Consider the following 15,866-nt stretch of genomic DNA (forward strand, 5'->3'; position numbering starts at 1 on the left):
GTTAAATTAACTTATCCATTACCAATACGGAGTGTTAAATTCGAAATAAACCCCAACATAAAAAACCACTACATTGGTGACCAAGCCGACGCCGAATATAAAAAATGGCTACTCAAGAGCAAAAGATAACCGAAGACACTAACCCAATCAATGAAAACGCAACAATCACTGCAATAAAGCTGCCGATGCCAACATTAATAAAAAACAACATTGACCTTTGGTTTATTCAGTTGGACTACTGGTTCCAAGTCAACAACATAAAGGGCGATACTCAAAAGTTTGGCACAGTTATCGCAGCATTGGATGCATCGCTGTTAGAACAGATTTATAACACAATACAGAATCCACCAGCAACTCAGAAGTACGAGGCTATCAAGCAAGCAATAATAAAAAACTTTGCGGATAGTGAACAAAAACGCATACAAAAATTAGTTAGTGGTTTACAGCTTGGGGATAAAAAGCCATCCCATCTTTTAAACGAATTGCAACGTATTAGTGGAAGCAAACAAGACGAACAATTACTGAAAGGGTTATGGTTACAACGTCTTCCTGTAGAAGTACAGACATGTCTAGCCACAATTCAAGTGGAACTACCTAAGATGGCGGAATTGGCAGACAACATAACCGAAACAATCCGTATAAACTCAACAATGCAAGGAACTTACGTCAATGCAGCTAACGTCCCTGCAGCAGCTCATATTCAACGTGATGCACAAATCGAACAACTTCAACGAGAAGTGACCAGACTGACGAAAATGGTCTCGAAATTATCAACCGAACACCGCTCAAGAACAAATCAACGTTCACGTTCAACATCCAGAAACCGGCAATGTCATGATGATAGTGAAGAAAAGACCAGTACAAATTGTTGGTATCATAGAACATATGGGTCAAATGCAAAAAATTGCAAGCAGCCATGCACATATGGCACAAAAAACTAAAACCGACTTCGTCTACGGCGGCAGAGGAAGTTGTAAACGAAACATCTACAAGACTGTTCGTCTATGACAATAAGACAAAAAAATCATTCCTAATAGACACGGGTGCAGATGTTTCACTTATTGCCGCCAAACAAAAAAATTCAAATACAAACAATAAGAACGAAAGAATACTCTACGCAGCAAATGGTTCTATGATCAAAACATTTGGAGAAATAGAGATAACTCTAGCTCTTGGCTTACGAAGAAATTTCACATGGCCATTTATTATCGCAGATGTAAACACTTCAATCATCGGTGCAGATTTTTTAAATCATTTCGGATTAATAGTAGACATAAAAATGAAACGATTGATCGACACATCAACAAAGATTTTCTCAGCCGCAAGTGAACGTAAGGTAAATGCGCAAAAAATATCAACTGTGAACACATCTTGCAAAATTGCAGATCTACTAAAAGAATACATCGACATCACTAAACCAACACCTACAAATCGCCAGGTGACCAAAGTCACTCACCACATATTAACAAAAGGTCCACCAATATGTGAGAGACCACGTAGGTTACCTCCAGACAAGCTAGCAGCAGCAAAAGAAGAATTCCAAAACTTAGTCACAGCCGGAATATGCCGTCCATCAAGCAGCAATTGGGCTAGCCCCTTACATATGGTAAAAAAACCAGACGGTAGTTGGAGACCTTGCGGAGATTACCGTCGCTTAAATGCAATCACCATCCCAGATCGTTACCCAGTTCCTCACATACATGATTTTGCACACATGTTATATAACCAAAAAGTTTTTTCAACCATCGACCTGATTAAGGCATATCACCAGATACCAGTTGAACCGGGGGATATTCCAAAAACGGCGATCATAACTCCATTTGGATTATTTGAATTTACTAACATGACATTCGGACTTTGCAATGCAGGTCAAACATTTCAACGCTTCATTCACGAAGTATTACGAGATCTCGAATTCGCCTTTGCCTATATTGACGACGTCATTATTGCATCAGCAAACGAGGAAGAGCACAGGCAACACTTGCAACAAGTATTCGAACGATTCAGAAAACATGGTTTAATAATAAACGTATCAAAATGCGTTTTTGCTCAAAACACAGTAAAATTTCTTGGTTATCTCATCAGTGAAAAGGGCATTCAACCTCTACCAGATCGAGTGAAGAGCATCAGCGAGTACCCGCTTCCAACAAAAACAAAAGAATTAAGAAGATTTCTAGCATTACTTAACTTTTATCGCAGGTTCGTACCAAACGCTGTAGATTCTCAAACTGCACTTCAACAAATGATAAAAGGAAACAAGAAGAACGACAACACACCGTTATGCTGGACCGAAGTGAACAAAACAATCTTCCAAAAATGTAAAGATGAACTAACAAACTCGACACTACTTGTTCATCCGTCAAAAACTGCTACGCTTGCATTACAAGTAGACGCCTCGGATAAAGCTCGCGGCGCAGTTCTTCATCAAGTGACAGACAGCACGTTCCAACCACTCGGTTTTTTCTCTAAACGATTAACAGATACACAAAAACGATACAGCACATACGATCGTGAGTTGTTAGCCGCATATCAGGGCATAAAACATTTTCGACATATGTTAGAAGGTCGTGAATTCGTATTAATAACTGACCACAAGCCAATCACGTTCGCATTCCAGCAAAAGTCCGACAAGGCTTCACCACGTCAAGTCCGTCAGCTTGATTATATAGGTCAATTTACAACGAATATCGTTCATGTCAGCGGAAAAGACAACATCCCAGCAGATTTTCTCTCGCGGATAGATAGTATTAGCATCCCAAAAATCGACTACGATTGTATAATTGGATTACAACGATGTTGCCCACAACTACAAGATATCAAAAACAACAATTCCATCGAAATCAAACTTTTATCTTTACCAACAATATCGGATAAAATTTATTGCGAAGTTTCAACTGGGCGAATTCGTCCTTACATTCCGGAGAAATACCGGCTACATATCTTTAAAGCTACGCATGGGTTGTCTCATCCCAGCATTCGGGGCACAACAAAAATGATAGCTGAAAAATTTTTCTGGCCTTCTATAAATGCTGATATCAGAAACTGGACCCGACAATGTATCCCATGCCAACGTTCTAAAGTGCAACGTCACAACCGTTCACCTATTTGTCAATATGAACTCGCTGAACACAGATTCGAACATATAAACATAGATATCGTCGGCCCGCTACCACCATCAAACAACTGCACATATATATTAACCATCATCGACCGTTTCAGCCGATGGCCAGAAGCAATTCCGATCCCAGATCAAACAGCGGAAACCATCGCAAACGCACTGATTACTCAATGGATCGCACGTTTTGGCGTACCCTTACGTATCACAACAGACCAAGGAAGACAATTTGAATCTTCATTGTTCAACCAACTAGCTGAAGTTATCGGTTGCAAACACTTACGAACTACGAGTTACCATCCTCAAAGTAACGGAATGGTGGAACGATTTCACCGCACATTAAAAGCAGCCTTAATGTGCCACCAAACAACTTCTTGGACAGAAGTTTTACCAATAGTATTGTTAGGTCTACGCACGACTTTTAAACCAGACATTGGAGCTTCTGCTGCTGAAATGCTATATGGCCAAACTCTACGTTTACCGGGCGAAATAGTAAGCAACCCTAGCCACAGAAATATAAATCAACACGATTTCATAACCAAGCTAAGAGAACAAATGCAGAGCGTCAAGGCAACGTTGGTATCGCATCATATAGACCGAGGCTACCACATCCAACCGGCTCTAAGCTCAGCCACGCATGTATTTATACGAAATGACAAGGTAAAACCACCATTGACGCAACCTTACGATGGTCCTTACCAAATACTAGAGCGAAATGACAAGACGTTTAGAATACTGATCGAAAACAAAGAACAAACAGTTAGCATAGATCGTCTTAAAGCTGCTTTCATATGTCCCGATACAGACATTGACATCCACAACAAATCAATGGTATACCACACTCCAAACAACGTTAATGGCGACCAATCTGTGCGACCAAATACAACAGCTAACCTGACAAAATCAGGACGCAACGTTCGCTTTCCAACCAAATTCAGTGACTCCATCACTTAGGGGGGAGTACTGTGGCAGCACCAAAAAATATAAATAAAAGAACTGTCAACAAGGCACAAAGGAGACAACAATAGCCGCAGTTCCCGCCAGTAGTAGTTTGGAAAAAGAAAAAGCAGCACGTGAATAAGACGTAAAAACATAAATCTTAACTTTAAGAATATTTTATAATAACTAAGTATAAGAAATAAATAAACTTATCCATTACCAATACGGAGTGTTAAATTAACTTATCCATTACCAATACGGAGTGTTAAATTCGAAATAAACCCCAACATAAAAAACCACTACAGTGTAAAGTCTGGTGAAAACAGCTGTTTTTTGAAAAATAAAACAGTAGCAATAGAAGTTAAAAAATGAAAGCCCGAAATACATTTTAAAAAATAAAGAAAGTTTTATACCTACGGGCGAAAATATTTTTAAATATTATTTAAAATTAATTAATGTGATTTTAAGCTTTATATTAATAAAGTGAGTTAGAGTGCTGTTGGTAATTAAATTTAATATAACAATTTTATTTTATGTTATTATTATATGTTATTATTATATTCTAACATGAATAATTACATATATGTTGCATGTACTAGAAACGCCAAACTAGACAGTCTGTATATCTTTGCAGGCATAACAATAATAATATATTTATATCATTATCAAGTTAAACATATTAGAATAAGAGGTTTGACAGCACTCAACCACAGTAGAACGAAGCTAGTATTTGAGTATGAGAAAAATTAATGGAAGGTTATTCAAAATGTGAATAAACAGTATGGCTGAAAATCCATCGCAGCAACAGTTGCGCCAGCACCACTACAACTGTTATTATAGCATCGCTCCAGACAATGTTATCAACATTTCCTGAACTGTATATGTAGTGTTTTCACAACTGTTGGTATTCGTTATTGTTATTAAGTACACTAAATATAGCTGTGACTACAATAATTAAATAAAACGCAATTTCTATAAATTTCATTTAATTTTATTCAATTTTATTTCAATGACATTTATTTTACTTTCTAATATTTGTTTACAACAAACTTTTGAATATGCAAGCACTTGTGAAAGATGGGTTCCCGTTTTAGCTTCAGATGGCGCTACAAGTTCTGCAAAGGAACACCGTACGATTATAAGGACTAAATACCAAATAATTATGTAGGCATTGAAGACAAAGTATATTACTTTGAACAACAAAATAGTATTGGTAAACTAAAGTGAGATTGGTATTCTTCCAAAATTGTAAATATTTAACATTTGTGACAGAATCCAGTTTATATTACATTTCTTTCAAATTTGCCGTATTCTGCATTCGTTTATCATATACACAAACCGCGTACAGTAAAAAAATTGTATGCTAGTTTATTAGAGCAAGATAGCATTTCGTACTGTACAAAACTGAAGAACCAAAAACGATAAATATAAAAGGATGTCGCAAGCCACTCTTAATTTTTCTATGTTTATTTTCATAAATAAAGTGTACCAAATTAGTCAATGCAGTTTAATTTATAAATTATATGAATGCACAATTTATTGTTGCATTCCAAATTTATAAAATACTGTAGCTGTCGAAATCAGCATTCATTAAAAAATCAAAACTGATAAACAGCAACGCTTAAAATATAATTTAAACAGAATCGTCAAAAAGCAACAACCAAATCAGAACCTGCATTAAAACAATAATTACAGATATATGTTCCACCTTTTTGCTTCAGCAGAAATATATAAATTTCTGTTTATATCCAAAAAACAGTATAATTTGAGTGGATTGAATTGATTGCCAGAGCAAATTGTTTTTACGAATCTCTTAAGGGAAATAAACATAGAAAATTTAAGAGCGACTTGCGATACCTTATTACAAAATACTTATTATTTTTGAAGAAAATATGTATAAAAATTATTCACTCTCTTTTGTTATTTTACTTTTTTTTATTTGAAAAATATCCAGCCAACCTTAAAGCTTAAATGGTGCATTCTAACAAGGACATTACTAGTGTTTGCAGGATCCGTGACCAAAAACGCACAACTTTAACTCTAATGATGGATGAATTATATTATAATTAATATTTCCTTTGTTTAATTATTTTTTATTTATATTTATTATGTTATATTTTAATTACCATACCATACTGAAAGAGTATAAATATTAAGTGATAAAAAACGCATTCAATTTTTTTGTCACTAGGTGGCGTTGCTATTCGCTTATCTGGAACATTAATCCTATTATGTCAAACGAAGATGTGCTTGAAAGGTGACATGTCAGCCTGCATGTTTTGTGAAGGCAATTCTGTAATTTTACGCTTGTGTATAAAGTTATATTGATCAGAATCTGGGTGAAATATCTGAATATATACGATATGTGAAGCTTTTTTACTATAAAAACCGAACACCTGTTGCAATGTGCTGAAAAAATTGCGAACATAATATTACTGAACGTCAGACCCGGGAGTGGTTTGCTTGATTCTGTTCCGGAAATTTAGAAGTCAAAACTGCACATCGCTCTGGTTGACTAGTCAACCAAAAAGGCGATGAAATTTTGCAACTGATGTTACAAGACCCAAGACCCAAAAAACCCCATTTGTCAGAAAAACGCGGGGGCATTAAACCTTAACTACATGACCGTTTGAATCATGTAAAAAGAGTAGGCTAAATATAAATAACTATTTTAGAAGCAAATCAATGTGTTATGATGCAAAATTCATAAAATATGTGAAAATCCACCGCTAGCTATCATACTCAAAAACTGGTGACCCTACACAAGTGACTTAAAAATTCAGATTAATGGCAAATAAGGTTATGTTTAGTGTTTAGTGATATTGAAAGAGAATTCTCTATTATAAGCTGATCCAGTCTGTTGCAATGGTTATTTTGGTCACAGAAGTATAATTGATCAATAGAAAAGAAGTTGTGGCCCATTTTGACAATATCAGGTAACAGATCTGTGACAACTCGGTACTAAGTGGTGGAACTTGGTTGCAAAGTTTTGAATACATCCACCGTTTAGATCAACTGACTACTATTTGTTTCGGTCTCTGCAAACATTTCTGAATGGGAAAAAATTGGCCGACAGAAGAGTCACTTAAAATCACTCTTTCACCGACAAACCAAAGAATTCTATACCCATAGAATTAGGAAGCCAGTCGAATAATGGCAAAAGGTCATTTATAGTAATGACATAAAATAAACTTTATTGAAATTAATTCTCAATAAAGAACATTTTTGTTCAAAAAAGTACCAAAAACCGCGGATACTTTTTACCACATGTCACCCAATATTAGAACGTCATAAGTTATTCAGATATTGCAAGGGTATTGTGAATATAAAGCTCTTTTAATCTTTATCTCATAAAGTACAAGTGTTATTGAGTGTTATTTTGAATGTATTTTATTTTGTTTCTAGCACTTCGATAGAAACATAACAGCATACCTGATAATCTGAACCTATTTGTTACTCAATGTGTATATGTGTTTGGATTTCAAACGTAAAGTAAGTTTTATAACCTCATTTTTTGGCGGCCCTTAGCGACTAGACGGTACTTCAAAAATTTCTAGTATAATCTATTCTTCAATACTACTTCATTTTTAGGATATATGTGTTTTTTCAGATGTTATTCTAAAACGACTAATCGTCGAACTAATCAAAAATATCATGTGAATGGTTATTTTATCTTAATACTGATACATAACCTTTTTGGAAAAACTCAAATGGAAAACTCAAAACTTTATTACAGTGACGAAAAGCAATTGTCATAACTAAAAAATTGATTCATACTAACGTGCTTTAGTTTCTTGACTCGAGAAAAAAATCATATCAGAAAACTTCCATATATCTCCATTATCAATATTTACCATGTAAGTTGTTAAAAGAAAGTTAAACCGAAAAAAATCCACTGATATACAAATATCTATATCTTAAAACCGGTTTACTTAAACCTATAGGTTTACTTATGTAGTTTAACTTAAACACTAATCGGTCTATTAAATATCCTTTAAATCGATCCCTAATACGTTTATGTACTTAAATTGGCCTGAGCTCTCATACAGTAACGCAATCGGCCTAAATAAATTCTTGGGTCGTTGTACGAAATCAAATCCAAAGTGCGTTCGGAAATTCTGACACTTTAAATTAATTTTCTTGCACAATTTTGGAGCATTTTTCGGAATCTTAGTATATATTTTTTTTCAATTTTTAGACAAATACTTTGTAAACTTTCTTCTGTCACGCACCACTTTGCTATAAGCAGATTATTTTCATTACAATTTGAAGTTCAGCTCAGAAGTTGCAGTGGTTTCGGTGACGTTACTTTTTTATATCTAAAACAATAGAGAAAAAATGTTTTTAATGAGATGAAACACCGTTTAAACCAAAAGTTGGCTTGATAAATGTTAACAGAACTCTGCTCAGCCTAAATCAACCGTTAAACATAGGTTATCAGACTTTAGACGTAGCCGGAGAGGCTCTGATAACGTACCACGCTCTGGTCGCCTAAATGTGGCGATCATACCGGAAAATGTCATTAAATGAAGCTGCAGAAGAAAGCTAATACGCTACACATATTAAAAAAAATATGTTTTTTTTTATAACCATTTTTTCATCAGAAACTCACTTTTAAGGAGATGTATCAAGCCGTCTAAGCGAAATGAAACGAATCGATGTATGACAATGTATAAAATATGGACACACAACTTCAATCCGGAATCAGTAATCAGCTGAGTGGACGGCAACCGGTTATAGAAGTCCACAAAGCGCATCAGTCGGCTGGTGAAAATGTAGCATCTATATGCTGGGATGCGACAATATATTATTAATGTATTGCCTTGGAAAGAAAAAACCATCAATACAATTATATATACTGTGAAATGAAAAAAAATTTCTGATGCTTCAAGAGAATAAACCGTCTCACAGGACATGAATATGCACCAACTAGATTTCGTATGGGATCCACATATTCATCAGATTTGGTCATTAGCGGCTAATATGTGTTCGCAAGCCATAGAAAAAATATTTGTCCAATGGAGAAGCCAACGCTGAAACAAACGATTATTTTAAGACCAAAGATGATATCACAACAGATTAAAAGGCTTCATAGTTACTCTTATTTTATATTTGAGCTGAACATTCTTGATTAAAGAAAATTCATATATATTACTCGTATATATAAGAGTTATATGCAAGTGTTATATATAATACATAATATCGATTGTCACTTATTTAAAGGTTAACGTGGAGGACGAGTGCTTGAGAATCAATTAATAATAAAAGCAAATAAATATTTAAGAGGGATCATTTTTGTTTTTACCTGACATTATACTTCTCTTGTTAAAAAAATGTTCTCAAATAGTGTAAAAATTTAAAAATGTGTTTTATATAAATATATTGTCATTTATAACACAACTTCAGATCAGATCGCTTTACAAAGCGACATCTAGTCAAAAAATATTTCTTTAAGAGTTACTTAGGAAATAAGAGTGGTTATATGCCACAATAAATGTTTCATTAAATAAATTAAAAATAATTTGGTATGAATTTAGGTATGATTTCTAATCATCCTTTACGGATTGATCTCTAAGCCTACATCTCGTTTACGCCGCCAATTTTTACAATACCAATTTTTTTACTTGAAACTTAATTTTATAAAACCAACAGATATAAATATTAGAACACAACTAAACTATTATCAACTATAATGACTGCAAATGAAGAACGACCATTGACTATCGGAGCTGTCCAAGCCAACACAAAGAGTGGTACTGACATCGTTCAAATGTACCTGACCATGGAAATGTAAGTAAAGTAAATCATTTTGATTTTTTACATCCTTGGAAATTTATCCTATCAGATAAGATGATATTAACATATGTTCGTGTTCTTGCAAGTGTAATAGCTCCTTTGCTCCAACTTCGCTCCTTTATTTTCTTTTTGACTTTATGAAAATCATTTTTGTTTTTGGAACTTGTTAGACTCTATTTCGAACGTCTCCCTGAGTATGCATTGCAAGCTTGTCATCGATATGCTCAAATAAGGAACTATTTATTTTTTGCTAGGATGAAAATGTCTTTTAATACGTTTCTTAACTTTTACGTAGGCTGTCCTTTAAGCGTTGCGTCTAGGCAACATTAAGTACGCCAGTCGAATTTTAATATTTCTGCTCGAAACTTTGACATCTACTAGCATAAATGTCCTTACAATGTTTTAGTATACGCGTGTTTATTTAGTTTACATCGATTCTAAATCAACTTCAGAATAGCAGAACTGTTTCGAAAATTGATTTAATCGCATACAGAAATGTGTTGATCATCATGGAGAATACTTCGAAAAGCAATAAAACCATTTTCATTGATTAACCACTGTGTTTTCATTGTTAGGTCCAAGGTCTAAAAAGAAGCCCTCTTACAAATATTTTTTCCGGAAATGTATTTCTTTCGATCATCAGCACAGTGTTTTCCAGTACTATTGGTTGCATTATAACGTGCTATAGTTCAAGATATAAACAATTTATTTTCCTTGAGTTATATGGGAGCTTTAGCAATAGCTATTCTCCACATATAGCATTTGAATTTAATCATAAACAATTTTTTTTGTAAAAAACTGCCGACGTAATTATAATCCCGGTATTGTAATTAAGTCTGGAAAATAAAAAAAATATTCTCTGCTTCAAAATATCGGTTCTCCCGAAAAATAAAGAGTTTAATTCATAAACAAATTTAAAAAAAAACATTTTTTTTAAATCTTCCCCTGTATTTATACAACTGCCAAAATTTGGCATCTAGGTTTTCCGTGGTGGAAATTAAAATAATAACTCAAATCAATATTAAGAATAACATATATGAAGAATAAATAATAAAAACTTGTTTTAATTAAATAGTATAAGATATAGATTGGGATTGTACTATGAACATATTAGATAGTTATGGATTATTATATTGATAGTTCTGATGGATATAAGCGTTTCTATCGTCTATTATATGTGGCTTCGGCATTTGGTAGCTGCTTCATTCCAGAGTTAGGATGGGAAAGTAATCTATCTGTGTGATTTCTACTATTTTTTCGGATAACGTCTGCAACGAAGTATATCTTTAAATCTCGATGAATGTCATAGTTTGAGATGTACCAGTCAGCGTTGATGATAGTCCTAAGTATTTTTGATTGTAGTCTTTGCAGTATTTGTATGTTGATAAACAAATTCAAAAAAAAAATATTGATCTCAATATCCTATTGACCAGAAGTGGAAAATAATACTACCGACAACAATTTACGATTTTCTCTATTTTGATACTCTGGTCAACAGACGCATCTTTCTTCCAATAATGTAGTTTCAGTTGTTTCCTTTTTTAACATTATTGATCAAATGTGAATTTATATATGTATATATATACATATATAGTTATTGTTTGAATGTTGTTTTTTTAATTTTATTTAAAATGGTAATTACTGAAATTGTTTAGAATAAAACGTTGTTTTTCTTAGAGGACATCTATCTACGATCATGAAATGTATATGAAATTTGAGATCAAAACTGATTCACAATACAATTCATTCCAATCAAAATCTATCTTAAAACCAAATGCATGTCTTACTGATTTTTAATAACTGTTTTGCTAATTTTTACGCTAAATATTTTCAAATAGAAGAGAGGAGATGTGAGTATTTTTTTTCATAGCTCTATCTATAATCTCTTTTCAACTGGCTATTATTAACAGTTTTGATGTTAGATTTCCTAACGTAGAAGATACAGATTTATTTTTGAATAAATCATAGTTTTTTCTGTGTAAGTCCGTCTTATTAATTTTTAACTAATCTAAGTGACTAATCAAAGTGGCCACATCACAAAAATATGCAGTTCGCTCTGTAAGTTGCATTTGAATCCTGTAATTGAAATATTAATTCTGGTGCACTTAAATGAAAAATACTGCGGGTAACCAAAACTAAACTGTAAATTACACGGCTGCTTGGTCACCCCTCACAGTACGTGAGGAATGTGTATTAACGATTGTCGACATATAATTAGCATTTCCTCTTTCGCCTCCGGTTACGTGGAGTGCTTCGAGTTCCTCTCTTCATTTTTTACGCCTTTAAAAAACGAGCAACCGACGGTGTTCACTAGATAAGTTGTGGAACTCGTTATTCGGCAACAACGGTGTTATGCGTGACAATTCGGTAATGCGCGAATTTCATCCCTGATGAAGGCAAAAAGGAGTTGCGCCTTCCACCCGCAAATCACACTAACATGTGGCAACTAATAATTTACGCCAAGGGACTTTTGTAGTTTATTTGCTTTTTCTGCGCCAAATATTTACAATAAAAAACACTTTGTTAACGAGACGAGCATTAAATGTTAATGATACGTTACAGTTTTCTAAATAAAAAATCAACTACATCGATTCCAAATTGGTTATGGAATGCTTGCATTTACTTCTTTCAAAACAATACCCCAAACAAAGTTTTTCATATGTGATCAGCCGTTTTAGAAAAAATGATAATTGAAAAACATAACAAGATACCGTCATCCAATAAGTTTCGCCACAGGGACGAGTCTATATATCACGAACAACTCCTTTTGGTATTTGTTATAAGAGAATCCACAGAAAAAGTCAGTAGAGCTAATTAATCATTCGTCGGTTGTACCCACTGGTCTGGGTACTAAAGCAATACTATGTATACAATACTATGTCTTCTAACGTCTTCAAATTAAGAAGTCAATTAAGTACATTAAGATCGCAAAATGAAGGGTATGAATGAAAAGTTCCACACAAAATATCGAATATATCCAGTTGGTATGGATATGGAACTGAAAACAATTCCCATCAAAATACACATCAACATCCAATTTCGCTAGAGTCCAATTCTATCAGTTAGACAACTCAACTGACTCTCAAAATCATCGCAAAGAAGTATTATAATATATATAATATGTATTATATGTATTAATATATTTATTTTTTAATTTATTATTTACTAGCCAATTTTTATTAAAGTTTGAATTACTATTTGATCTACCGTCAGCATTAGTGCTGTACGGAGCTGCCCTTAAGGTAGAGTTCTCTTACCATTGCTATGGACGCTGGTCGATGATATACTAGTTAAACTGCAGCAATATGGTTACAATGTTATAGGTTATGCAGATAACCTGGCTATCATTGTTTCTGGTAAATATAAGGCCACAGCAACTGACGTAATGCAGGCGGCCTTACACAAAGTCTCGAAGTGGTGCATAAAAGAATATCTAAATATTTACCCAAAAAAGGTGATAATTGTACCATTTTCCAGAAGGTATAAACTCAATATTGAGTCCCAATCTATAAAAGATACGGCTGTTGAATGCTCTGATGAAGTCAAATGTTTGGGAGTTACCCTAGGAAGTGTCTTAACTAGAGTACTCACCTGGATAATATAATTGGTAAAGCCACCCGAGTCATGTGGACATGCAGAAATTCTTATGGTAGAACCTGTTGCCTAAGTCTATCCTATGCAGCTCTTGTTTGGTGGAACAAGGCGCAACAAGATGGTGCCATATTCAAGTGCAATAAACTGCAAAAACTCACATTTATCGCTATGACGGGAACTATACGTACTTGTCGCACAACAGCACTGAAGTACATAGTCTTAACATATTAACAAGACAGCAGTTTTGAGTGCAGCTAGGCTTCACTCTGTTATCAATATGCACGGAAGTCTCGAAAATCTAAATTCTATCTGCAGACTGGTTACTGGCATGGATATCGGCGACAGGACTGAAAAAATGGCATTCCTGGTGTAAAAACAAAAGCGATTTCGTGGTACATCGACGGTTTAAAAACTAAAGAAGAAATTGGTGCTACGATAGTCAAGCAGCAATCAGATAGACTTAGATAGTCAAGCAGCAATCAAGGCATTATACTTCAAAACTTCTATTAGACTGCTATGACACGCTTTAGCAGCTGGATAATAAAAACAAAGTGATGCTTTGCTAGGTGCCTGGTCATATAGGAAGCAATGGGAATGAGTCTGCGGACAATTTTGCGAGGTCAGGATTTGCCATTCAACTCTGTGGAGCGGAGCCATATTGTGGATTAAGTTAGTCTGCAACTAGGTCTCTGATTGAAAAATCGTTTCCGACTTCCGAGAGAAGTCGTTACTGGCGCGATATTCCAGTTAACTGTTTCTTCAGTTATGGTAAAGTATCCTTCTTCAGCAGAACAGAGTTGAGGTTACTGGTGAAATATTTATCTTAACAAAATGGCTCTGTCCGAAAAGATAGGTTATCAAGTCTGGTTAGAAGCAGCTCCATTGGGAGCTGGTACCCTGTTTTAACATGAATTTTAAAAATATCGCATAAATTTTTGTAGACTTGTTGATCCTCAGTAAGCAATTGGAACACTTTCTGATTGCTATTCTTTAAATCTCACGAGAGCATTGTTAAGTGTGTAGAAACAAAATCATACAAATTGAAGATAAGAAAAAACAGGATTTGAAAGTTAATTGTGAACTTTTGTAAAAGTAACCGTTTACGTTGCTGCGGAAACTAATAATTCAAAATAATTTCATGATTCAATAAAAAATTAAAATCTAGTTCATCAACTATAGCAGCAGTCTACAGCAACTATAACTGAAAATTTATAAAAGAGTACATGTTTTATGAGATATAATATCAACTTAACTATATCGAAGTGTAGTAAAGTAGAAAAACTTGTTCTGTCGTCAGCCATTCGTGATATTAGACTTGTGTCAAAAACAATAACAGGCCAATATTAATATAAAAGTGGTACTGAAGAAGACGTCTCGGTCCGACTAAATAAAGCCAAGTTAGCTTTCGGGCAGTTAAATAACGTGTGGAAGTCTAATCAAATTAGCACTCGTACTAAGCTTCGTATATTTAACTTGAACGTCAAATCAACTTTGTATTGTGGATGCGAAACGTGAAAAAACTCGGCCTCTATTCAATCACGCATCCAAGTATTCATAAACAAACGTTTAAAAAGAATTCTGAAAATATTGTGGTCGGAGCGCTTATCCAATATTGATCTCTGGGAACGCACGGAACGTACTCAAGCCGCCACTAAAATCAAAAAAACAAAATGGAACTGAAACTAGATTGGCCACACGCTTGGGAAAACATCATCCTGCATAACAAAGCAAGTCCGACGCTAGGACACACTAGGAAGACGCCAGCCTGGAGCCCCGGCTAAAACATGGCAAAGAACCATGGATCAAGCGCTTAAAGACGCACAGTACTCCTGGAACCAAATAACTAGAGAAGCAAGCAACAGAATAAGATTTAGAGGATTCATTGCGGCCCTATGCTCCACCTCGGAGAGAAGTAAGTAATTCAGCAAAGCTTCTTGATCAATTAAATGGTGAATTATTAATTTTCTACTCCTATTAGGTCCTGCCACACATAGTGCTTTTATGAAATTTTAAAAATTGACTTGGTAGGAAATAATTTCGATCGGCTTAGTACGTAATCTCTGCAATAAATGAACATTTTGAGGAACTCAAAGAGTCGATATCTATATTATGGATAGAAATCTATATTTAAAAAAAATTGTATTTAAACAATTACTCAGCTCCTTCCATGTAGTCCGTACTTTATTGTTTTGTTCACAAAGAAGTTAATTGTATTTTTAGTGTTATAATTTAAAAAAATATATATAAATAAACAAATAAAATAATTGTGTGTATCAATTTTACATATTGCTTTGTTGGACAACATATATGCCTGTATAAAGAGGAATTGAGATTAGACGAAACTATTCAACTTATGAAGATCTGAAAGATACTACATCATACGAAAGATGACAAATTTTCGAAAACTAAAAAAATGTTATTA

The sequence above is a fragment of the Teleopsis dalmanni genome, chromosome 1 (assembly GCF_002237135.1).
Source record: "Teleopsis dalmanni isolate 2A chromosome 1, ASM223713v2, whole genome shotgun sequence".
NCBI lineage: Eukaryota > Metazoa > Arthropoda > Insecta > Diptera > Diopsidae > Teleopsis > Teleopsis dalmanni.